The sequence below is a fragment of the Lissotriton vulgaris genome, chromosome 2_2 (assembly GCF_964263255.1).
Source record: "Lissotriton vulgaris chromosome 2_2, aLisVul1.2, whole genome shotgun sequence".
NCBI lineage: Eukaryota > Metazoa > Chordata > Amphibia > Caudata > Salamandridae > Lissotriton > Lissotriton vulgaris.
The window spans coordinates 88,806,989-88,834,682 of record NC_141688.1 but is presented as its reverse complement, the minus strand read 5'-3'; positions in this window follow the sequence as shown (position 1 = coordinate 88,834,682).

Here is a 27,694-nt window from a genome sequence, read left to right as displayed (position 1 = left end):
ACAGGCTTAAACCAACTGGTGCTAATGTTATAACCAGTTTTATATGTTACGTCATTGAAATTTCTCCCCCATCTTTGAATTACCTTCATTTCTTGTCCTTTCTATTATGCACTTGAGCACACTTTTCACATCCCTCCTCCCATCTGGAGCAACCTCCCTACTCTTTTATAATTGTGTCGTATCATGTGTTTATGATACCACGAATAAAATAGATATTTTTGTTTGAAACAGTGGATATCTATATTTTCTTTTCACAGGGTGCATTTTATATTGATTATTATATGACAAATATGCTTATGCATACAAACTGAGTTAAAAATGCTTTGTGATTTTTTGATAAAAAAAAGGAGTCCCAGGACCAATTGTTGTTCTATACCAAACGATACCCAGATCCACGGACAGTGATTGGGTTACCCCATTAGACTTTAATGGTTTTAACCAAATATAATCAGCATGCACTCATCCATGACTACATGAGGGTGCACTACATGTCCAAAGAAGAAATAAAATAAAATAAATATATATAAGTGATACTAAAAATAATATGTGAAAAAAATTTTTTAGACTGCATGCCCGAACCGCTCGTTGTCTATTAAGGAACATTCCCAAAAGATAGTTAGTTACAATTCATGAATTTATGTGCAGAACAGCGATGATCAAGGACATCTGGGGTTTGTTGTGCTTTCTTACCCCACTGATTTACTGGTACACAAACAAATGTGAACATAGTGCATGTATGGTATTAGTTCACATGGATTTCCACACAGCTCCACTCACGGAGTGGAAATACGCCTAGGTCACCAAAGTCCCTGAGACAGTATTTTAAACTTAAAATTGTATGATTTTACTATTGCATACACAATCAAGTACGTGTTTATATATTCCCTTAGCCCTGAAGACGTTGCGGGGTAATCCCATGTAACAGCGACGAAACTCGTGTTGGCTTAGAAGGGTTGAGATCTTGAATTGAAGGCATCCGAAAACACAAGACAAACATCAGTGTAATATATTTATGCAAATGTATGTGTTTATTTTTTAACGTGTGCAGAGAATTTGTATGTATAGTTTTTAAAAAATAGTTTCCTGTTAGAGAAAACGTGGGGGAAGTAGGCAGTGGTCCAACGATCCACTGCCTACTCTATTCTGGTGCAGTCAACATAATTCACAGAGGGGAAGGTGATCTAAAAGGACTCCTTTCCCTCTGCAAATCAGCTGGAGGAGATGCGCCTTTCACGCCCCGCCTAATTAAATTACAATTTGGAATTGACTACAAAAAAGTTTGCAGCCACAAGTAGTACGGGCAAAGCCAATTGCTATGGAGATGACAATCAGCCTTCTGGCAATTCTTGTTTTGTCATGCTTTTTGCAAATTTTGTTTGAAACTATGCCAGGTCCTCATCAATCTAAATAAAAAAATGTAAAGGCAAAAAAGTTATTGGGGTCTAAACAAACATTTTACCATAGTACTACCTTGCACTGAAGAAAACTACTTTGTGTGGGGTGTGTTCCTTCCTTGTTAAAAAGCTGCATACAATACCTCATAGTGACGTCAGCCAATGGCTGATGTGGAATTATACATTAATGCATGCTGGAGTGGGTGGAAGAAAATTTTAAATGATACTAACCACAGGTTAAGTCGTCTGGCTGAAATCCAAATAAGTAAATCCATAATTTTAGTAAAATCAAAACATGTTGGCTAACACCGGCTTAAAAAAAGTCAATCAGTCTATCATTGGCTGCTAGCTTCTTGCCTAGGCTTTGAGAAAGAAACAAACAAAAAAGTAAGGAGAAAAAAAGACAAGAAAGAAAGAAAGAGGGGAAGAAAGAGAAAAAGAAAGAAGGAAAAATGAAAAAAGAAAGCAAAGTGAAGAGTAGACTGAGAGAAGGAAAGTAGGAATGAAAGAAAGCAAGAATGAATTAAGGCAAGAGAAAGAAAGACAGAAAGAAAAAGAAAGAGCAAAAAGAAACAAAAAAAAGAAACAAAGAAAGACAGAAAGAAAGAGGATATAGATAAAGTAAGATGGCAAAAATGAACTAGAGAGAGAGAGAAAGGGGAGAAAGAAAGGTCTAAGAGAAGGAAATAAGGAATGAAAGAAGGCAAGAATGAAAGAAATAAAGAGAAAAGAAAAGAAAAGAAAAAAGAAAGAAGAGGAGGAAAGAAGGCAAAAAAAAGACAGAGAGAGGGGGAAACAGAAAGAAGAAAGAAAGAAAGAAAGAAAGAACTTACTACAGAACAGTTTCAAGTTGACACAATTTGGAATGCTGTGAAGTAGCAGCAGTCAGAATAGCACATTAGTAAAGCAAAACACTCCAAAAGGAATTTACAACAGCATAGACAGGAGATGGGATGTAATAAAGATGGAATGTACATCAAAAGCATCCTGCTATCATATTAGGCTCTAAACACAAAGTCAACACTAATGTAAGCATAAAGTAAAAACAAAAACCCTGGCACTGTAGGGAACTAGCTTGTGTGTTGATGTACTCTTTGAGAGAGCAAAATGCAGTAATTCAAAGTGAAGTTAACCAGTGGCTTAAGTATGCTAACCAACTGGCCAATGCTATTTGCTTAGTGGGCGGAAGCAAAATCTGAATGACACAACAACAGACCAATGGATGAAAAGGTGGCAGAAAACACTTGTATGTAAGTATATTATTTTATTAAATCAAGAGGTCTTGGCTAACGCAAGACCTAAAATAAACCCTGTATGTAAATATATTATCCATATTTTAGAAACATCAAGAGTTGCTGGCTAACCCAAAACCTAAAAGGATGTGGCTTCACGGCCAGAGCTGCTGACCTAAGACACGGGGAACCAGGTTCGAACCTCAGCTCAGCATCTTGCGATTCTGGGTAAATCACTGAGGGCTAGAAGTATCAAGATACACTTTTGCGATTCTCAAATAGCGATTTTTAAGGAATCGCTATTTGAGAATTGCAAAATGGTATGTATGTAGAAATTCGCAATTTTTTAGCGATTTCTTAAAATTCCTTAATTGCGATTAGCAAATTGCTAATCGCAATTAAGGAATAATTTCCCATTCATTTCTATGGGCCAGGAGGCCCATAGGAATGAATGTGAAATTATTCTCAATTTGCGATTCGCAATTTGCTAATCGCAAATTGAGAATAATTTCAAGGGTGACAGGGTGTCCAAAGGACACCCTGTTGCACCCCTGAAATAAGCATGGGTGCACATGTGGTGCACATACATGCCCAAAGGGCATGTATGTGCATCACATTGCACTTTAAAAATGCAAAAATCGCCATTTTTCAAGAAATTCGCAAATTACCACCAACTTGAAGTTGGTGGTAATTTGCGATTCCTTAGGGACAATTAGCAATTTTTTTTGCATCATACATTGCATTTAAGGAATCGTAAATTTTGTGATTCCTTACATGCAATCGCAAAATAAGGAATCGCAAATTTGCGATTCCTTATTTTGCACTAAAATTTGCTACATACATACCATTTTGCTCAAATGAGTTTGCAAACGCCGAATTTCGGCGTTTGCGAACCCATTTGAGCTTCATACATCTAGCCCTGAATCTCTCTGTGTCTACCAAAAATGAGTGTGTCCTTGTGTTACGTAACTGGTGCTCATGTAAAGTCCTCCAATACCTTCAAGTGGAGTTCGTGCTTTATAAATCTAAAAAAAAGGTCTTTGTACCTCTGGCCCATACTGACATTGGCTTCTTTAGTCAATTATGAAAGTTTAAAAAAAGGAAATATTTGGTTTTGGGAAAATACCTGTCAATTTGCATATTTTAATGGGAGTAGTTAAAGCTGATAAATTTAAAATAACACTAAGATTCCAAAGTTTGAATTTTTAAATGCATTTTTTTTTAAACTGAATTCAGACCGTTGCTTGCCTTTAATTAAAAATTTGCAAACATTCGTGACAAGAATTTTCAATTCTATTAAGGACACGGAGGCGAGGATTATGCTTTCTCCATTTCTTTACTACTAACAGCAGCCAATAGAAACACAGTAAAGAAACGAAAAAACTACAACTCCCATGAACCCTTAGGCTAACCATAGAGAGTGCATGCTATATAAGGAACCATAGAGGACAACACTTCCTCTTTCTTTGTCCATGAACCATAAAAGTCTAAAGTCATTTGAAGAAAAGTACCGCCAACCATCCAGAAAGGAAAATCCGAAGGTTGATTTGTAAGAAATCCAACAGGAAAGACTGGCAACCAATCCACAAGCGCCGAAGGTGCATCAGGGAAACACAGCAACTCCAGTATCCAAGGCGTGGGAAACGGTGCCGGAAAGACCAAGATGACAAATCACTTCTGATCCGAACCTGAAATCAAAAACAGAGTCGTAATATACATCCCCAAAACCTTTGAAGGTCGCATCACATAGGGTGGGGGAAAAGATCAATGCAAAACAACGCATATCAGAGTAAAGCCAAAATGCACATGAACAATGCAGTAGAATACCAATGGGTGGGATAATCCTCGCCTCCGTGTCCTTAATAGAATTGAAAATTCTTGTCACGAATGTTTGCAAATTTTTAATTCTATGGCAGGACAGGAGGCTTCAGATTATGCTTGTTCAAAGCTGTTCCACCACAACAGATGCAATATCGACAATGGGCTTGAAATAAAAGGTTTTAAACACTGTATCAGAAGACCAATCAGCTGTTTTCACAATGTCATGTAAACTTACACCAACATGAAAAGCCTTGGAGGCCATGGCACCCCTCGCGGAATGAGCTCCAAAGATGGAGGTATCAATGCCTGCCTCAGACATAAGCCAGCGTACCCAACGAGCAAGAGTAGCTGACGCCACAGGCTTAAAAGGCTTTAACAAAGCAATTAATAACTGTCCAGACATATCTTGACGAAAAGGAGCAGTACTCACCTCATAATCCTTTATGCAACGAACCACACACAATTGTGGGTGATGAGGAAACGCAGGATAAGTGACAGTAGACAGATTAGTCTTGGTACGCCTGGAGACCGTAAAAGTAACCCCTTCCGGAGAAAAGGAACGACCAGCGAGGTCCAACGCCCGGACATCTGAAACACGCTTACAAGACACTAAGCACAAAAGCATTGTCAATTTTGCAGACAATTGCTTACGGGACAGAGAAGCGTTGGGAGGCCACGCCTCCAGAAAACGCAGCACAACAGAGACGTCCCAAAGAGCCACATATTTTGGACATGGCGGTTTAGCCATTCGCACACCACGCAACAATGCAGAGATGAGAGGATGTTCCCCAACAGGCTTACCGTCGACCAAAGCATGGCCCGCAGAGAGAGCGGAACGGAAAGAATTGACGGTCCTGTAAGCAGAACCAGCAGAAGCGATAGAAGCAAGAAAATTAACCACTAGAGAGATATCTGCAGAAGTGGGATCCAGGTTCCGTTCAGAACACCAATCACACCACCTACGCCAAGCAGACGCATAACGTTTGCGCGTGTTGGGGGCCCAAGCTTCACTGATGAATCTCTCAGCGTCTCCAGATAAGCCAGGGACTTTCCAGCGTTCCCCGAGAGGCGCCACGCTACAAGACGGAGCTGGCCCGACAAGACTAGGGGATGCGGGTGGAGCAGAGGATCCAACAGCAAGTTCCACCTCGCTGGAAGCAGAAATGGCGTCGAGCAACTCATTTCCAGAAGGTCCGGAAACCAAGCTTGAGCTCTCCAAAGAGGAGTGATCAGAACAATCTCCGACAGAAACTGTTTCGTCCTGGCCAAGACTCGCGGAATCATTGCGAACGGGGGAAAGGCATAGCAAAGCTGTGGAGGCCAAACCTGAAGAAAGGCATCCGTGGCCATGGCCTCCGGATCCGGACGCCAGCTGTAAAACCTGGGTATCTGAGCATTGAGGCGAGAGGCGAAGAGATCGATCCAGGGACGGCCCCACAGGCGAGACAGGGAGCGAAAGACCCGAGGGTGAAGACGCCAGTCGCTGAAGTCCAGGAGATGGCGAGAATTCCAGTCGGCCACCTGATTTTGGCGACCCGGAAGATACTCTGCAATAAGAGTGATCTTTCTCTGTAGGCAGAAATGCCAGAAGTCCTTCGCAATCTCCGCTAACAACTTCGACCGAGTCCCCCCCAATTTGTTCACATATCGCACCGCTGAGATGTTGTCCATTCGAAGTAAAATGCAACAGCTGGTGGCTTGTGGAGCCAAACTGCGGATCGCAAATGACCCCGCCAGAAGCTCCAGGCAGTTGATATGAAGGGCTAGTTCGTCCTGAGACCAGCGGCCGCCCGTCGTCAAGTCTCCGCAACGGGCTCCCCAGCCCCAAAGACTCGCATCCGATTCCAAAACCAGATCCGGAGTCGAGCCGAAGAGAGCCTTCCCGTTCCAAGCCTCCCTGTGTTGGAGCCACCACAACAGTTCCGACTTCGCATCCTGGGACAGAGGAACCAGGTCGGAATACCGAAGACCCTTCTGCAGATGTCTGATTTTGAGGCGCTGCAAGGCCCGATAATGCAGAGGACCCGGAAATATCGCCTGGATGGATGAAGCCAACAGCCCGACTATCCGAGCGATCGACCGCAACGATACGTTCGGTGCAGACAACAGTGACTTCAACTCCCTCTTGATAGACCTGATCTTCAGAGCAGGTAAAAGAAGTTGGCAAGAGACCGAATCCACAAGGAAACCCAGAAACTCTATCGATTGAGTGGGAAGTAAATGAGATTTCTGCGGATTCACTAGAAATCCGAGAGACTGAAGTAGATCGACTGTCCAAGACAAATGGGAGCGCAGTTGTAGAGGACACTGAGCCATCAAAAGAATGTCGTCCAGATACACTACAAGTCTCACCCCCCGCGCACGCAGGAATTCCATGACCGGCCGCAGGAGCTTCGTGAAGCACCATGGGGCGGATGAGAGACCGAACGGGAGTACCCTGTATTCGAACCAGTTCCCCAGCCATTGGAACTGCAGAAAACGGCGATGAGGCGGATAGATGGGAATGGACAAGTAGGCGTCCTTCAAATCCAGGCGAACCATCCAGTCGCCTTTGCGTAGAAGATCCCTGAGAAGATGGATGCCCTCCATCTTGAAATGACGATAAATCACCCCGTTGTTGAATTCTTTGAGGTTGAGTACAAGGCGAGACCCGCCCCCCTTCTTCTCCACCAGAAACACATTGCTGACGAACCCCTGTGGATGGCGGTTCGTTCGCACTATGGCCCCTTTGAGAAGAAGGGAATCGATTTCTTTGGAGATCACCTCGCGATCTCGTTGGGAAAAAACAAGGGGAGAAGGGACGGGACCCTGAAGAGGAGAATGGTAAAACTCGATGCGGTACCCCTGCACTGTTTGCAATATCCATGCATCGCTGGAGATCGAGCGCCAATTCTCTAGAAAACACTGAATCCTGCCCCCCAAAACAACACTGTCGAACGGAATCAGGCTCACCTGCAGAGGAGTAATCCTGTCGTCCTCCCTGGTTACCTCCGTAGCCTCCCTTGTTGCCTTGGCCTCGACCTTTCCGAGAGGGATAGAAGGTGGACTTGGATCCGGAATAGGACTGCTGCTGCTGCTGGCGCTGTCCGCCTCCACCCTGTTGGGACTGCTGGCCACGTTGTTGACCAGAACCTCGGCCGAACGAACGTCCCCCTGAACGTCCGGCCTTGGCAAAAACCGGGCGAAATGCCCTATGCAAAGAAGATTGCGCCTTGTCCAGGCCACTAAAAGTCGCTACAAACTTAGTCAGTTCTTTCAAAAACGGCTGACCAAACAATAGACCCTGAGCCAGAGCACCGGATTCGGAAGTAGCCAGCTCTGACAAACGCGGATCCATCTTGATTAAGATGGAACGGCGACGTTCCGTTGAAAGGGCACAGTTTGTGTTCCCTAAAAGACAGATAGCCCTTTGGGCCCAGCCAAGGAGGACATCGGGATCAATGCCAGACGCCTCCCCTTGGGCCTGGTATGCCAGATCTAGGATTTTTGTCAAAGGACCAAGGACATCCAGTAACTTGTCCTGGCACAGTCGCCAAGAGCGGTCGATACCCTTCTTGGGATCCTTATTAAATTTCTTTAGATAGGTCAAGATCGTGGGATCGACCTCCGGAGTATCCGCTAATTTGTCCGCCAACTCCGGACGAGGGCACTCAGAACGCAACCGAGCACGCACCTCTTGATCAAAAGAGTTGCGGATATGTTCTTGAATATAGTCTGCAACTTCTGGGGCTGGGCACCAAACCTTGGAGTTAGGGTGGACGATATCAGAGGGCTCAAAGGTCAAGATTGGTGGATGCGGAGAAGCGTCCACAAAATGTTCCTTTCTGGATTTCTTCGCCGGAGAGGGACCAGAGGGACCAGAAGATGATGAGGAAGAGGTATCCTCGGTATCCGGAGCAGGAGCAGACAAGGACCTGGCCAAACGAGCAAAATCAGACCTATGAGGATTACCAGGAGACGTAGAAGAATGCGCAGAGGCAGAGGATGGAATCCAACCCTGCTGCTGAGCATATTCAGCTAAATGACGCTTCAGAGGTCCAATGGCACGGACCAACGCAGTATTCACAGACTGCTGAACGCCCTGGTCAAGGGCCTCGACTAAATCAAATTCAAAGGAGTCCTCCTGTTCCTCCTCATAAAAATATTCCTCAGCATCAACATAGTCTGCCATGACGCTGGAATGCACTGATGGAAACCAGAAAATAACAAAACTAGAAATACCAAGGTATAACTAGAGGCCCACAGCAAATGTAAGTACAATGCAAAAGGTCACAATCAAGTGACTCCGACAGGGGGGGTGACAGCCCCACGCAAGCTATACAGGCAGAGTCACAACTCGACCCAGGAAACAGAATAAAGCGTGGAGGGACCAGCTTGCGCAAAGAAAGACACCCTAGGCACTGCCTCTAAAAATTATGCAGCCCAAAACCTTCTGAGAGGTAGAGGGCGTCAGAGGAGCTCTCCGGCAGGCAAAGTGGGTCGAGGCAAAGTTTAAACGCGCCGCCTCACAGCGTTCCGAAGCTCCTGTCAACGGAGCGTCACAAATGCCACCAATGCGCATGCGCGGTGACTCGCCTTGTTGCCGGAAGAGGAGCGGCGCGCGACTCCCCGAGCCCCGGTCCCGCTCCACAAAGGCAGCAACGCGGGCACAATGCGCCCGCAAATACAAGAGAGGCGAACACGCGCTCTCAAAGGAACAAAAGCGGCGAAAGCCTAACCGATGAAAAAACCAGAAAATTAAACGCCGGTGGCAGCGCGACGCACAACGCGACTGCGCAACAAACGCTAGAGCGAAACCGGCATGCAAGTAAACATCAATTAAACAATGCCATGCAATATACAATGTAACAATGAAAGTCAAAAGCACTTAACTGGCTGCGAAGCAGCAAAGAAAGAGGAAGTGTTGTCCTCTATGGTTCCTTATATAGCATGCACTCTCTATGGTTAGCCTAAGGGTTCATGGGAGTTGTAGTTTTTTCGTTTCTTTACTGTGTTTCTATTGGCTGCTGTTAGTAGTAAAGAAATGGAGAAAGCATAATCTGAAGCCTCCTGTCCTGCCATAGAATTTGTTTTTTCAAGCTCTGTTTTCTAATACATGCTTTGCCTATTTAGAAAATACAGGTACACGATAGAATTTGCATTGCTTTTATAAAGCGTGTGTGATCTGGTTTGCAACATCACCTATTTTTATTATCCCGTCCGTTATTTCGTAAGTCCCAGCAGAGTTTACATTGTGACTCGCGTGTCGACCGCCGATTCAAGATTAGCAACGCCGAGTTCCCTCGTGCTCCTTCGTGATTACGTCGAAGTAAGGTACGCACGAGGTCTCTGCCCAGCACAGACGACCTGATAACTATTTAAAACAAACCGTACTACAAACAGAAACTTCTGGTTGTGTTGTAATTCTGAACATTGCTAAATTTCGGTTACCCTCTCAATAATACTCTTTTATTTGTATTCATGATATAATAAAAGTTAAAGACATCACTAACTCACGTTAACTACATCTTTGACCTCACTACTGCACACCGCAGGCACGTGCATTTACCTATTTAGGTGTCTGGCTGTGACAGAAACTTGTGACCTGCCTACCTGCTCCCACATTTCTGCAGCAGATGCGTGCGAACGCCTGTTGACATAACTACTCCCGGGCAAGGGTCTGTCCCTGCAGGGTGTGAATGGGGAGGGGGCCGCCTTTGTGTGACTCCCAGCTCCCTCCCCACCCTCTTCCGAGGACAGCCCAGGGTCAGCCCAAGCGTGCGAAGAGCTGCGCGAGGCTCACCTGCAGCCTGGCACGCACAGGCCACGCCCAGCGGCCTGCTCCGCCCGCTGTCACGCACGGCCCGTCGGGGGAACAATTAATCACCATCCCGTGGGGCTTTCGGGGCCATGCTGAAACCCAAGCTTGTGGAAAGGGGCTGATGGTGTCTGTTCAGTTTTCAACCCATGGGGAGGAGGACTAGTTGTGCGGAAAGCTCTCCGCCACTCCCATCTCTATTACCGCGCTACCTTCAAGGCGCAGAGCTCACCTTTTAAGCTTCCGCGTTTGTCCTCACTTTACAACCTAATCTCTCACGGAATCATTTTGTGAAGATTGCAATTTTTTGTAGCACGTTTTTCTTTGTCGGGATATGACATTTTCAGCTAAATATACTAGACATTTGGATATGTTTTGAATTTCTATATATCGAATTCAATTTGCTCTAAATTCGTCAAACAGTTTTGACTAGGTGATTCTCCGTATGCAGGGTCGGATTGGGATCACAATTAGGCCCAGGCACTCCCTAAAAGTGGCCCACATACCTGCATCACGCCAGTTCACGAAACAGCAATTGGCTAGGCTAATTTTTAGAGAAATGTTTGATAGATTATGTATTTTAAAGTTCGTAGAGCCAGAAACATTGGTGAAAACTAGTAGCATTACATTTTGGCTGGGCGAGTGAAGTGAAATAAAGTGGCCACAACTCCTGATATGGCTATGTTTGTCACCTGGCTGTTTTTTTTAACCAGCATTACCAGAATTTTAATGCCCTCACCAGTACGAAAATGAAGAAAATCACATAAAGCTGGTATTTTCTCCCCCATCGATATGTACTTTAAAAGTTTGAATAGTAAACGTAAGTTGAAAGCAGTCTAACGCTTCTTTAAAGATCCGTGACTGACTGTTAAAACTAAACAAAGGAGGAAAAACCATATTATGAAGGAATACAGACTTTTTTATTATTGAATAAAGAATCCTCTCTCATTACGTTCCAGCCTTTGCAGATTATTACAAAATTAGCAAACAGAAGGTTGTTTTTTATTGTAGTTTTATATCGTGTAAAATCGGCCAAAGGGCTCAATTATATGACCACCAGTTACATTACTGAAGACAACATTTATTTTTATTTTAGGCTTTTGCACAATTAAGTAATTTTCCCAGAATCACAGGATGTTGCGGTGAGGCTGGGACTCGAACTTATTTCCATAGTTGCACATTCAGCAGCTCTGATCCTAACATTACATTATCTCAATTTTCCGCTCTGGGAAATGTGTGGTACAGCAAGGTTTATGAAACATATCCCCTCACCCCCCCCCCTCCCCCCCCCCCCCCCCACCACCAAGGCCTGAAAGACACTGTAGCCGAGGTGCCAACAACAGGCCCTAAGCAAGTCTATCACTTACTCTCCCCAGCCCAGTCAACTTTAGCCTCAGGGTAATGGCCTGGCAGGGTAGGGGTGAACAAAAGCAGGGGAGCCGAGGTGGTGATGGCCCACAGCAGGGGGATGAGACATTGCTTTTGGGGGTCTGTGCCAGCCCCAATGGAGGCCAAGATAAAGTTTGCAGCGGACAGAACAAGATTTGCCTATCAACGCTGCTGAAAGCAACCCCCTCAGAGCCTCCTTGCTCGTGATGCTACCCCCCACCCCCCTACAGTGGCCTGGTGGGAAAGACACTGAGGGGGTCCATTAGTATGTCTGGAGGGGGCACCGCCGCGGTGCCGGTGGTGCGGAAAAATCAATATTTCCACCCGGGAGCAGCGGTACTCACATCCGCCTTATTAGTATGGCCAAACATAGACCAATTTCCGTCCACCGCGGTGTGGCACGCACTGCCATTAAAGTGCGTCCACAGTAGCGGCGGTGGGAGCCAATGGAGAATTACCGCCATGCGGAAAGACGTCCGCCCGCTCCACAAATTAGGATGCCCCAAACAAGCAGACGCACCGCAGCGGAGACACCGCCCAACCAGAGACGGCAGAATTTCGACAGCAAATCGCGAAACCAGAGTCCAGGTTCTCTCCACCGCCATGGACCCTGCTCTACACGTTTTTCCGGTGCTGTACCTCCTACTTCACCAGGAACTCATGGACTGCCGCGGACGCCGCCGCAGGTACGCAACTACACAACACGCAACACATGGGCTGACACAGGGTCCAATTCTACATCAGACACCCTGCTGGGGACAGGAGCACATCCACAAGGGCACCCACACATGACCCACCTGCCACCAAGTCACCCCTCCAGGATACATATCCACTGCAATCTTGCAGCAATGTCCCGGTCACGTCACCGCAGCGGAGAACACAAGGGAACACATGCGTACAATGCAGAAGGCAGGGCCAGCCCAAGTCATGAGCAGGGCACAAAGACCACAGGGCCATACCTCCTCCCAACACACATTAGCACACCCCATGAAGGAACATGCCATGTGCCCATGCTGTGCACTCTCATGCACAGCAACAAGCCATGTCAAAACACACCCTGCACCACACAACAAACAACAAGGGAGACAGCCACAGCAGGAGTGGCTGCACATGAACACACAACTCACAGCCCAGTAGCACAGGGCCAGGGAAACACACACACCTCAACATCACCACACTCATGGAAACAAACATGAGTACACGCACAAAATAAACACATACAAGGAACAAACATACAAATGGACACACAGCCTGCATAGTCACACATACATACCACAGACTGACACAAAGACACATACATACCCCAAATGCCAACAGCAATGGAGCACAACTAATAGGAATGCCAAAGTGGGATGCACATAAATGCAAGGCCATGGAACACACAACAAGCATGTGCACATCACATGCAAGACAAGGAACACAGAACAGCCCCCTCAGATCATCAAACAACACATGGTTGGTACACTCACTGAAGTAAAATCACATCACAGTGCATCAACACAGGGAGACAGCAAGGCAAACCAGGTATAGGCACAAGGATGAAAGGAAGGCCTGGAAGTCAAACTGGGAACAGCCACACGTGCATACAACCACCTCACAGGAGTACACCAGCAGCACAACACACAGGGCTCATTGACACACTCCATGACTGCCAAACACCAGGAGGAATGTACACACATACCCCCCTCACACTAGCAGCACACAACACTAGTATCAAACACACTAAAGGCTGCCAATACTTGCCAGTCCATACACACACAAACAAACACACACCCTGGGTGCAGCCACAAACATCACACACACACACACACACACACACACACACACACAGGGATACCACAGCAAATGTCCGCATAAAAACAACACACAAACACATGACACAACTGAAACACACACAGAACCACAACAAAAACAGACATACACTGTCAGTCAAACTGTGGCAAGGTAATGGGAGCACAGACACAACAAGAGTGAACAACCTCATCACCCAGGAACAAGGCACACACAACATATCACAGCACACACAAGAAGTGCACATTCACAGAACAACACAGCCACATCACACAAACTATAGATGCAGAGGCGAAAAAACCACAAACATGCAGGACATCAGGAGATGCACATCAGGCAATGACAAGGCCACACACAAACAGCACTGTACGCACAACAAGAAGGGTGTGCACGCCAAGCATACCAGTCACACACAGACATGAGTGACACAACATCAACCCGCACAACACAAATCAGAACAGCACAAACACAACATCATACCCAGGAAGTAAAGCAATATCACAGCCAACACACAATACATCCAACACAACAACAGATGCACAAATCTGGGATACACAGGTGGAATCAACTTGAGCAGAGCACTAGGCAGCACACATAGCTGAACAGCAGATGAGTAACCATGACTGCCAAACACCACAAGAATATCACAAATAAACAATTAGGGAAATAACCTGAGTGGCACATAGCTCCAGGCCAAAGAAATGCACCACCCAGCACAATGTCACAAATGAAGTGATGAGGAGACACACATACACATACAAACCAAAGGGACAGCCGGCATCTAAGTGAAGTGTACTGCACGTCAGTAGTGGACCTGGCAGGAATGCACCAAAACCAATCACAGGGAGTCCTGGCCCACAATGGTTAGGCATAAGAAGCACACATAGGGAATGGCATTACACCACACACACCATGCCATATTGGAGGCAAAAAGGCACCATGTGCCTGCAATGCATGAGATGAGAAATTAACTAGTGACACACGTCATTAGACCCTACTTGCACTACCTTTGGCAGAAATCCATCTGCAAATATAAACAGAATCTTGAAAACTTGACAAATTTTTTAATCTTGTTTAAGTCCTTCCCTTAGACACAAAGTTATCTAGATAACTTTGTGTCTAAAGGAAGGACTTAAACAAGATTAAAAAATTTGTGAAAAATGTCAAGTTTTCAAGATTCTGTTTACATTTGCAGATGGATTTCTGCCAAAGGTAGTGCAAGTAGGGTCTAATGACGTGTGTCACTAGTTAATTTCTCATCTTATGCTTGTGGAGGGTGGCTCCTCCTTCCCTCCTTGCACACCATTTTGAACATTGTGTATTATAATTCAGAAATATTCAAATGAAAAGGAGTGCACTTCTCAACCCCCACTGAGATTATCATGCAATGCATGAGAAACACAACCACAATGGCAGTGTGGAGCAGCAGGCCTGCACAATCTACAACAGAATCAAGACACATGGATGATCAAACGATCACAACACTGACATGCCAGTCACACACTCTGCACACTCACAAGTGACAAAAACAACAAGTAGGAGTGCGATAGTACTGCATGGACATACCAACACACTGCACAGTGCACAACATACAACTCACACATGTGCATACAACCACATCCACATGGCTGAACAATCAAAACAACAGGCACACAACTACTGGGTGACACCTGTGTAGTTGACAATGCAGGGGCACACACACATCAACACTCCCTACAAAGTCACACCCTTCACACTGCAGACTTCTTCACCACCCAAGAGCACACATCTCAGGTAGGCCATGGGACCAGGATGGCAGGCCATCACAAGATGACCATACACATACACAGCTGGGCACACATAAAGGAATAACACACATTCATTATGGCAATGCCCAGCCTGCATGCAAACATGTGCACAGAATCACAATCTGTGCTGGCAGAGTCCCCCAACCTGACATGTGAAGAATCTAGCCAACATTTACAAACCATGAACATGACAACTGCATTTCAGGTAAAATTGACTTCAAAGATAGCACAAGTATCAGTGTCAGAAAGAACTGAAGTCTCTGTCACCCCTGTGAAAAAAGATTAGGCGAGCAAAGACCTTGGCAATGTAGAAGTGCCACATAAAGCATGGGGCACAGTCACCCATATGCACACACCAAAATAACTTTATTCAGTGAGGACACTCACAAAACAGACAACAAGAGTAACTGTCTTTATTCACATATTGCACAGATAGGCACCAGTAGTAGAGAAGAACAAGGCACAACATGCAGAGCATATCCATGAGAATCTACACAGCCCAGGGCAAAATAGGAAGGCCAGTGGCCAGTTTGTGGTGCACAGCATATCAATGTGAATCTGCACAGGCAAGGTCAAAACAGGAAGGCCAGTGGCCAGTTCAGGGTGCACAGCATATTCATGAGAATCTGCACAGGCAAGGTCAAAACAGGAAGGGCAGTGGCCTGTTCAGGGTGCACAGCATATCCGTGAGAATCTGCACCGGCATGGGCAAAACCGGAATGCCAGTACATGAGAGGCTGCACAGGGAATATTCCAACACAGCAAAGAGCAACAAGGCCAATGACCAGAGCAAAGTTCAGAGTGAGTACATGAGAGGCTGCACAGGCAAGGGAATAACAACACGGCCAGTGTCCAGGGCAAATTGCAGAGTGAGTACATGAGAGGCTGCACAGGGAATAGTCCAACACAGCAAAAAGCAACAAGGCCAGTGTCCAGGGCAAAGTGCAGAGCGGGTACATGAGAGGCTGCACAGGCAAGGGCATAACAGCAAGGCCAGTATCCAGGGCAAAGTGCAGAGCGAGTACATGAGAGGTGCACTGGCAAGGGCATAACAACAAGGGCAGTGTCCAGGGCAAAGTGCAGAACGAGTACATGAGAGGCTGCACAGGGAGTGTGTGCGACTGTACCCTTCCATGGGCAGCAACACAGTCAGGGGGTAACAAAGGGCAGCACAGGCCCACCTGTATGAGAGGCAGGTGTATGAGGGGGACTACCACCCACACTTGGCTGTCAGGAGGACTGGGAGCTAGCTGTGTGTCTGGGACAGCAGGAGCACTTGACTGGGAAGAGAGAGGCCCAGGTGAGGTAGGGCTATCAGTGGCTTGGCAAGCCGGAGGGCTGCTTGGACCAGGTGGTGAAGTGGCACGTGGAGATCGAATCATGCAGACCTGAGACACAGTGTGGGTGGGAGATGTTTGAGGGGTGCCTTTCCACTTCTTGGGGATTCGAAATGGCTTCCCTGTACTGTGATTAATGGGAAGTGGTGTGGACGCAACCTGCACACACACCAACCAAGCAGCATCAGATGCAGACACTGGCACTCCGCTGGGGATTCTGGATCCTGCAGAACGCTTCGTCTGGCTTCGCCTCTGGCCCTCCTTACCCTCTTTGTCTGGTGTTTGACCTAAAGTGCCCTCCTTCCCCTGCTTCACTGGGCTTGGAATGGGAGTCGAGGTGGTGGGGGAATGTGGCTCTGAGCCCTTCCTAGGTGTACCCTTGCCATGCACCACATCCTCAGTGTGAACAGAAACTGCATGCCTCTCTCTGAAAGATGCTTTAGGGACAGGAGAGTCTTCAGCTGGGGATGCCTCTGAGGCACGTGAGCCTGAGGTCTGCTTCTTTGCTTTTTAGGCCTTGCTTTTGCCTGACGGGCTTTTGTCTTTGCATTCTGGGGTGGCTTTGCTTTTCCATGGGGATGGTGTCTGTTGGTACGACCGCTGGGTTGTTTCTGCTTTGTGCTTCATGTGCTGTACTGCAAAGTGCGGGGACACCGTCCCCGGGGGCAGGAGCTCCCGCAGCCAGTCCTCCGTGTACCTTTCCGGATCCTTCCCTTCTTCGCCTTCCGGAAGCCCGACCACCCCAGGACATTGTTGCGCCGAGAGCGCCCTTCCGCATCCTCGACGCGATCCTTCAGCATTTGAACTCTGTCTATGATGTCTTGGAGCGCCGAGGCATGATTCTGCACCACAGGCTGTAGCTCCTGAAACGACTGGCGCTGCGTAGCAACTGTCTCAGCCAACATATGGTGGTCCTCGTGGAGCAGGGTAAAGTCAGACGTGACTTTGTCGATCCGGGCCTCCAGGGATACCTTAGTTTGTTCTAATGTGGCGCCTATGCGCTCCACCGCTGCCAGCACGGAGTCCATCTTGGTTGCGAGGGACGCCACCGGCCCCACACTATTGCTCTGTGGTCCATTCAAGGAGCCTGGCCCGTTAGCCACCTGCTGCTTCTGCAGGGACTTATCCCTGAGCCTGCCCATTGCCAGCTGCTGAGCAGAAAGCATCTATGCCTGCCAGCAGCCACCAACCGTCCAGCGCCCGGGTCCCACCAGTATCCCAGCGGAGAAATCACCTCACCGGTCCAATGTCACCAGCCTTGGCGAGGAAAGCTGCCGTCCAGATTGGGCGCTAGTGCCAACCAGTCCCCAACACCCAGCTGCCAATATTAGTCCCGCGGGCGCCTCCAACAAACGGCTGACTGCCACCACGTCCCTCCACAGGGCTGCCCCCGCTGGATCTTAGGAGTCCTCTCCGCCAATGCCACCTCCAACAGCAACCACAGCCACTTCACCTCGATGGCCCCCGACAGCAGAGGCCACAGCGCCACACGGAGCGGATTCAGCTCACCACGCTCAGTCCCGGCCACCCGTCGCCGCGTCCGTGCGTGTTAGTGATCACTCACCAAGCGCAGGCCGCCAAATGAGCAGTAGCGGCGAAATGGCGCCCAGATCCTAAAATGTCCGACAATGTGCGCTGCCCTTTCCAAGACGCAGCCGCGGTACACTGAAAGTAACCTCAGGCATCAGCCAGCGTCCCAGCTTGTCTCCTTATCATGCTGGCAAAAATGTTACAGAGGCTCTGCTCGGCTCGTGGCCTGTGCCGTCGGCCTCCTCCAACTCAGCCCCCACCTCCAGCCACGCTCCGAGGGCACTACTCCACCTCTGTGGTCACAGGCCTTCTCTCGCTCTGATAGTGCAAGGGCAGGGTGGCCCACGATCGCCCTCGCTGTCCAGCCTGCACGCAAATCTGCCCCCACCTCACTTCACACTCCCAGTGCAGACCTCAGTTCCCGAGGGCGCCAGCCACCATCCACTATCCAGGGCCTCCGGGCTGCACAGTCACCACCTAGGCATCCCAGGGTGCCACCGGTCACCAAACCACGGCACCTCTGCGGGGCTCCCCCAGCCGCCCTGAGTTCCGCTCCTCACCGTGGGGGTCTTGAAGCCGGCAGCGTCTCCGGAAGCACCAGCACAGGGTTGTCCCCTGCCGCGCGGCAGCTGCTTCACTGGGCCAGGGGGATCCACTCGTCTTCACTAGTCGTGGGCTCCAGAGGGAGGTGCTAGTCACCGGCCGCGGGGATCTCCGCACCCCAAGCTCGCACACGGCTCTGCATCAGTTGTCACGGCCGACTGCTGAGCCTCCTACATCTCCCAGCAGCACCGGTCCCCCAGCGGGACTCATGTGTCACCCCAGCGGGGCTCGTGTGAGGCCTGGAGCAACGCCAGGCCTCCTGCGACAGCAGGCGCTCGTTTCAACGGCCGCCGGGCACCTTTTGCGCCACACTGTCCTCGGCCGCACTGCCGCCTCAGTTGCCTGGATTCAAGATCCGCTGGGCTCCACAGGTTCTCCGCTGTGTCCCCACACCAGCTCCGCACAGCGTGTGGTCAAAAACAGCTCTAGCAGGGTAATTGCCAGGATAATAAGGGGCGAGAGGCTGAGCTCTATTCAAACACGACCGCCATGCTTGCTGGCTAGCCACGCACCCTCCCCTGCACCCCATAATCGTAACCCACCCTTACTCCTTAAAATACCCTAGCACCCTTAAACACTAACCCATCCGGACCCTAAATATACACCCTGCACCCCAAAACCCCAAACTATCCCTGAACCCTAAAAATGCCTCTGTACCCCAAAACCCAAACCTATCCCTGAACCCAAAAAATACCCCCTGTACCCGAAAACCCAAACTTAGCCCTGAACCCTAAAAATACCCCTGTACCCCAAAACCCAAACCTAGCTTTGAACCCTAAAAATACCCCTGTACCCCAATACCCAAACCTAGCCCTGAACCTTAAAAATACCCCTGTACCCACAAACCCAAACCTATCCCTCAACCCTAAAAACACTCCTGTACCCCAAAACCCAAACCTATCCCTGAACCCTAAAAATACTCCTGTACCCCAAAACCAAAACCTAGCCCTCAACCCTAAAAATACTCCTGTACCCCAAAACCCAAACCTGGCCCTGAACCCTAAAAATACCTCTGTACCCCAAAACCCAAACCTAGCCCTGAACCCTAAAAATACCCCTGTACCCCAAAACCCAAACCTAGCCCTGAACCCTAAAAATACCCCTGTACCTCATAACCCAAACCCACCCTTAAAATACCCCAGAACCCCTAAAACATATACCCCAAAACCCCAAACTAAAACCATATACTTACCTTAAACTTAAATATTAACAACATATGCTTTTACCATTCATGCTTTTACAACGAAATTCGTTGTAAAAGCATGCGTGGTAAAAGCATATAAGATGTAATGGCATGTGTTATAATAGTATTGCTGAGTAATGGTACTTTCGTTGTAATGGTATGCGGAGTGAAGGTATGCGGAATGAAAGTTGTGTTGTAAAGGTGTTTTACCCTCCTGTGCAGCTGTAGTGCTAGTCTCACCCCCACTGGTGTCTGGCTCATATCCCTCCGTGACCACTGGTGAATCTGCATGAGAGAGAGATGCAGGTTCAGGTTTGTGGTAGCAACAGAACAAACAAATGCAATCAATGCAGTACAGAAGAGAACTAAATCGACATGTTGCACATCACCCTCTGCAAACACATTGCGGCAACTCACTACATAGACCCCAAAAGTGCATGTAACCCTGAATATCTGTCATGACTAAGCCATGTGATGGCCACACAGCACAACATCCTGCGTGTGGCTGTAGTCTACCAGACACACAACTAGCTCTGCGCACACCTAGGGACATGATGGGGGCACACCACTTGTTGCCACTGACAGACCTGGATGGAACAGGAGGGGACAACACAGACACCGATTACAACAAGACAGTCCACAATGGCAAGGAGCCCATGCCAAACACCATGTTGTACTCTGGGGCCCAAAGACTAGTGTACATTGTTGTCAGATGTCTAGGCCTCAACATTCTGGGTGCATGCAATGGACGCATTGATGAAGTCACACTCAGATTGGGAACACTGCTGTTCACTCCCAATTTGATTACCCAGACTACCCCATTGGTGAAGAAACATGAAGAGCACAACTCAGACTGCAATGGGAATGCACAGCATGAATGAGTACCTTTGTAAGTACAGCTAGGGCACATGTGTGACACTGGCACCCAGCCCAGCAGCCACTTACATGAAACTGCACCACTCCACCAACATCACATAGGCCAGCGCAGGCACAGGACCTGTACACATGCAGCCGCTCCAAGCCAAAGTCACCCTCCCCAAATACTCACCCCTGCCTTGCTGCTGATGCTCCTTCAGACATGCATCCAGCTCAGGCTCATTGGTGTCACGCTGCGCCGTGCCAACCTCCAGTGCGAGGAAGCAGCCCCAAGGTCATCTCTGCCACGAACTTTGCCAGCCGACTGATGTCGTCCCACCTCTTGTGGCAGTGGGTGCACTGTGGCGTTCTAATCTAGGATCCTGATCGATACTGTGACCTTATGCCCCTATTCGGCTATAAATCCATTTATTCCCTATAATGGCATAACCGTTCAAGTGCAATATTTAGAAACTCATCTCTGGCCTCACACGAACAGAGCCACATTCCAGAATGACTTTCTCTGCCACTTCCTTTGCAACCAATCAGTGCAATGACAGAGCAGAAGTTACTATCTGAGATTCCTAGATTAACACTCTGAGTTCTTCAACAAGATAAAAACTCAGCAAACCTGTAAATCCCCGCTTGCTGTGTTTTGATTAGTAATAGAACTCTAATGAGCACTGATAGACGATCACTTCCTAGTGACATCTTTATTGACGTCTTATGTCCAGCAAACTTACGTCAAACAAGGCACCTTTCAGGTATAAATATTACCAACGTTGCCTTAAGCAAACGCTAGCTGCTTCAATGCCATCGCTGCTATCTTCGCTGAAGCTGAAGAAGCTGTCATGCTGATGATACCATAGCTGCTATCGCTATTGCTATCGCTGCTAACTAGCGAACGATGGTGTGGTGAACTTAGGAGCTGAACAGCCGTCCCCTGCAAAGAGCCCAGCAGATGCAAGCTGCCCGTGGACACTGCCCCTCCTCCTCCTCGACGCGCTGAAGAAGAGACGCTGCCTTTCTCCTGCAGAGAAATCCAGCTCCGGCGTTTCTAGTCTACCCTTGCGGGTGACTGGGATATCGAGCCCTGAGGGAGATACCAGACCTCCATCATTCTATTCCAGAGGTATGGTGTTGACTAAACCCTTGAGAGAGAATTCTTGAAGCAAACCTTGGCAAAACCATCTTAACCTAAAGCTACTTACTTACTCCCCTCCCAAGTATTAGGCTTAGGTCAGGTACACTGGGGTAGGCGTAGTTAGAAGCACCAGTTGAGTATTTTAGCCTAATGTATATATGAATGTATATATGTTTTATTCCTTTTAAACCATTGTATGGCTAAGAAACCATATCAATGCTTTTACAGTATTATTTCGCAATACTTATCTTACTGTACGTACTTTTTATAATAACAAGTCTTGCAATTGTGGCAATTCATTTCTCTTGTACGAGAAGAAAGACTGTTCAATAAATGTTACCTTTTATTGACAAACGCCCGTCTCTTTATTCTCTACATATTGTGAAAGTAAACTGCACCAACCTGACTGAGTAAAATAACTGTCTATTGTTTCACACGACCCTAGAGATTGACTCTTGATCTGAGGAGCAAAGTTGTCATGTTGCACGGTTGTTGGAAAACTGAATCCCTTTTTGTCTGTACCAGGGAAGCTGATCACTTCCTATTCAGAGAAGAAAGTTTCCAGTGACCTCTGAGCTAGTTGGTAACAAACCCAATTAAGTTTAGCATAGTCAGTGGAGGCCTGGAAGATCCGCACTTCTACGTCGATACTACTGTTTATGTTATTCCAATGTGCAGGGCCTATTGGGAAAATAGGAACTACGCTACATGGCGCCCAACGTTTGGTAAGGCGATAAACTAACGCAAGACGTTAGAGTAACTCAGTCGTGCATTTTTCACACAGACCCCTTTCTCCCGTAAATACTCCAATAGACGTCTGGAGTGGGTGAAAGGTTAAAATCCGCCCGAACTCAGTAGGAAGAGATTCCTATGTAAAGCTCTGGTTTATTCAACGTTGAAGGATACAGTGTTCCAAAATATTGTGCACCTAATCTTTGTCTCCTTGGAGACCTACTCTGCAAAGCCTGCATTTATAAAATGTCAGACAGTGAAGAAGAAAGGGAAGCAGCTAGGCTGGCAACCCTACTAATAGAGGAAGACTCGAGTCTCCTACAGACTGACCCGGATGCCATCGACATCCCGGTCCACCTAAGAAAATCTATAACTTTAAAACTTATAGAAAACGGACTGACAATACAAGGTGGTACAGTAATCTTCGTGATAGAGGCACACGAATATCGGCAGACAGAGGTATTCTATTCATGGATAAACTTTCCAGCGGCAAACGCTAGAACAAAAGAGTTTCACTATTACAAAATAGAGAAACCACCGGATGAGTACGCTCCTTTCGAGGAGACTGAAATCCCACTAAAATTCCAAGAGCACCTGCTCTGGTTTAATGGCGCCCTAAAACATAATGATCGTATTACCAGGCTCGGTCCACTAGGTAGACCAGGAGCAACGTGGCTGGTTCTAGCCAGCTACATACCGCATCCGGACATTGCAAAAATGTCTAGAGAAGAGCTGTTAGTACAGCTAAAAACACTTATAAAAATACATAGGCAATTAGTGCAATATGTAATGCGGACTGCAACAGTCCAGCCAGCTGTTAATGTACCACAGCTGACCCCTCATCATGGGAACACTAATAAAATTACACCACAGAACATACAGTCATGTCTTGGTAAAACACCCATAAAACGGGAACAAATTCCTTTCTGGTTAGCACAGAAAATCACTCAAATAGAGGCAGTATTTCCGGATACTACCCCTGTTGAGAAACACAGAATCTTGACCATCTGCCTTCCTATGGGAATCGCACCACACATAGAGGACTGTGACACTTGGGGTACAGTCTTTGCTTCCATTTACACAAAAACACATGGTGTTCCGTCTATGGCGGTAATACCGGATGTGCTAAAACAGATTCAGAATGAATACGGTCCAGAGCCCGCTTTAACTCTTGGTATGAAATTACTGAAAGACTTCAAGCAGGTCTCGGCTATATTATTAGCCAACATAAGGGGAGAAGCAGCATCTGTGGCGATCCGCCAGAAGTTGAAGGAAACAGATATAACAGATCAGCCAGTTGAGCTTGCCAAAATCATAGAAAAATGCTATGAAGAATTAGGTAGAGACAGCTTGGGTGGGAAACCAGTAAAACCCCAACTGCTCGAAAATCCTGAAAAATTATTTATTAAAAATAATTCAAACACTCCTAAAAAGAGCTGGGATGGAAATAAACAATCCACCCCCAAGGAAAAAGTTTTCCAGTCCAGAGGAAGGTCTCCTCGACGGAGAGAAAGAAGGCTGACTCGAGAACACCAGTCTCCTCAGAGGGAGCCCTCTGAGAAAAGATATAACCTTAGAAATAGGGATAATTTGAAAAAACCTGATAGATATCAAAGTATTGATACACGTCCCTCTCGATCTTTTTCGCAGAAATCGGAAAGAAGAGGACGGTCAGACCCAGGAGAGCACACCAAGTCCAAAGACAAGGAACCTGCTTAGAGTAAAAAATCTCAGTTTCCGAAAAAGAAGGTAGCCAGTATTAGAATAATCAACCATGCCGAGAATACTGAGAACACAGTTGAAAAACGGGGAGTGGGCATTGACAATGTTGGACAGTGCAGCAGAAATCAGTATAGCCCGCAAGATCTTGATGAGTCATCTGGAGACAGTGGACACGAATGAATACATTCAGGTTGAAACTGCCGACACCAGACTTAGCGAGCCCCATAAAATATACGAAATAACATTGCGTATAGAGGGTGATAAGACTAGGAAAATAAAGGGTCTATTTTGGGATAAGCTCTCAAAAGGCTATGATATTCTGTTAGCTGAAAAAGATTGGCCCCCAGAGTTTGTCAGGGAGTGCCCTCGTGGCGAAGAAATGATTATGCCTGTTTTCTCGAATCACATTCCGATTCATAAAAAATATACATATGCAAGGAAATGGGCAGTAGCCCAGGCACCGGCATTATATAAAAATCATGTAGGATGGGATGAGGACTCTCCTCCCCACAAAATCCAGTTAAAAAGTGAACCAACTGCCCAACAGCAGTATCCCATTAAGCAAGAAGCTAAAAAACAAGTCAGGGAGATCTTAGATCAACTTGAATACCAGGCGGTGATTGAAACATGCACCTCTCAAATGAACAATCCTTTGTTTCCTGTCTCCATGCCAGACAATTCATATCGTCTAGTTTTGGACTACAGACACCTTAATGCATGTTGCAAAACATTTGCAGTACAAAACTCGCATAGTGCAGCCCTAATGAATAATATAGTTAGGAAAAAATATAAAACGACATTAGACATATCTAATGGTTTCTTTTGTCAAAACATTGCACCAGAAAGCAGATACTTGACCGCTTTCTCAGCATTTGGGTCACAGAAAAATTCTGTCGACTCCCACAGGGGTTCAAGAACAGCCCAGGACTATTCTCAGCTAGAGTAACAGAGTTACTACAAATATATGATGATGAGGCATTATCTTACGTAGATGATATCTATCTCACAGATGACGACTTGGATACTCACTTGAAAAGAGTGAACACCATTATACTTGGGTTCGCAGCAGAGGGTTACAAATTCAACTTTAAAAAGTCTCGAATTGCCCATCTGACAGTACTATTCTTAGGATACGAATTATCAAGTGAAGGAAAAAGCCTAGCGGACAACTTCTTAGAGAAGTGCGCTGTACTCCAAGCTCCAAAAACGCTGAAGAATTTACAATCCATACTAGGTTTTCTGAATTTTGGAAGAACTTACATCCTAAATTACGCAGAGAGGGTTAAACCTCTCTACGAATTAATTAAACCTGATTTTAAACAAATCAATTGGACTCAAAAACACACAGAAATTTTGAGATCACTGCAAACAGACATGTTAGCTAAAACAAAATTAGATACACGTGACAACACACGCGATCTTGTAATCCGAGTCATCCCAGGAAGATGCGGATTCACGTACCTAACCTCTAATGAGGGAGAAAAGGTACCAATTTCAATTAAATCTCACTTGTACATACAAGCAGAAAAAACATTCAGTCACACAGAAAGAACTGTGAGAACAGTGCAAATTGCATTAGCAAATGAAAGAGAACTAGCACACGGCAAACGGATTAATATCCTCACAGCGGAATCCGCCTTCGAGGCGCTATTCAGCCCAGTAAACCTGCCTACAGTGTCACTGGATCCGAAATGGATACAGTATGTAGATTCTCTAGGAGCGGAAGATGTGAAATACTATTTCGCCCCGCAATTCGAAGAACTGAATGATTTAGAATATGAAGAAAAATATCCTCTGCCAATCGAACTTCTGCCTCTCCCACAATACGCCTGTATAATCTATACAGATAGATTTGTACAGCATTTTAAAGTAGAGAGCAAATCCTACGATGCAGCCTGTGCGATTGTTAAAGGTCGTTGGCTGTGCGGTAAATTCAGACCGAAAGTAACAAAAACTGAATCAGTAAGAAACTGTTCGGCTCAGAGAGCTGAAATCAGATGTTTAAAGATGGCGCTTGAAAATGCAGAACGTGAATTCCCCACACTTATCGTGTGCGATTCTCATTTTTGCGTCAACTCTTACAATAATAAACTGCAGAGCTGGATTGAAAACGATTACAAAGATGACACAGGTGCCACAATAAAGCATAAATTGCTCTGGAAACAGGTAGCTCTTTTACAGAAAGAACTACAAAAGACTCACGTGGTACACGCACAGAGTCTTCAACGTGATGGCGTTCACGTTGCAGGGAATTCATTGGCTAATACAGCCACAGCGGAAGCAACTAAACCGGCTTCCGTAGCCACAAAAAAGCGTACCGAAAAATACATAGACGGGTAAACCATGCTGGCAGTGAAAGCGACCGTAAAAGGCGACTGTGCAGCACTACCCGTGAACTATCCACTCAATTATGCATACATAATCGATGCAAACTCCGTTCCTTTTGCTCGAATCCCTGGAGCGGGGGATAGGGTAATTCCAAACAGGGACCGGAAGGGCTTCCTATTACAGGAAGCACACATGGGGTTGTGTCTGAGACACCAAACAATCAGGGACTCTCTGAGAGAATTGGAATCAGAGTACTGGTGGCCGGAAATGAGTGAAGGCATTCATGATTATGCAAACAACTGTGAAAACTGCAACAGGGATCGCAGTAGTGAACCATGCTACGGGCTACCAATCAGAAACAACGTAACGCTGTCTACACCCCATCCTGCGTCCTATTAATCATTAAGGCTAAACACACTTAAAAAATGTGGCCTCCAGCGCTCGGCTGACGCCAGAACGGTTATAAAAGATCTGCGAGTCTTTATCGGCACATACGCAAGTACCACGTTCCATTCTGACCAGGGTCCTGCTTTTAGCTCTCGAGCTTATAGGGAGGCCATGGCCAGCATGGGAATTGGGTTGCGGTATTCTTGTCCGTCACACCCCGAAGGGAATAGTGTGGTAGAAAGAAAAAACCGAGACATAAAGCGATCTATAACAGCGAAGGTATTAGGTTCAGGCGCTGGGTGGGTCAAACATTTAATAAGTGTTCAGACCAGTCTTAACAATTTGCCAAGAAAATCTCTAAAAGGTTTCAGCCCATACAAACTATTGTTCGGAATTAGAATGACAATTTAGGACTTAGATAGTCAGGTATCAGTGGTACAAGATAAGAAAACAGACTTTGACATCAAAGATCGTTTGGCTGTTTTACAGGATCTGAATGAAACAAGAAAATCCTTAAGCAACATAAAGTTAAAGCAACAGCCAGATACCACTGACGAGGCACCACAAGCAACAGCCCCAGCAACGCCTGTCTGGATTCCAAAGATTGGGGATCTAGTCAGAGAAAAAATCACGGTAAAGAAGGAATTTGGGCCTTCTTACAG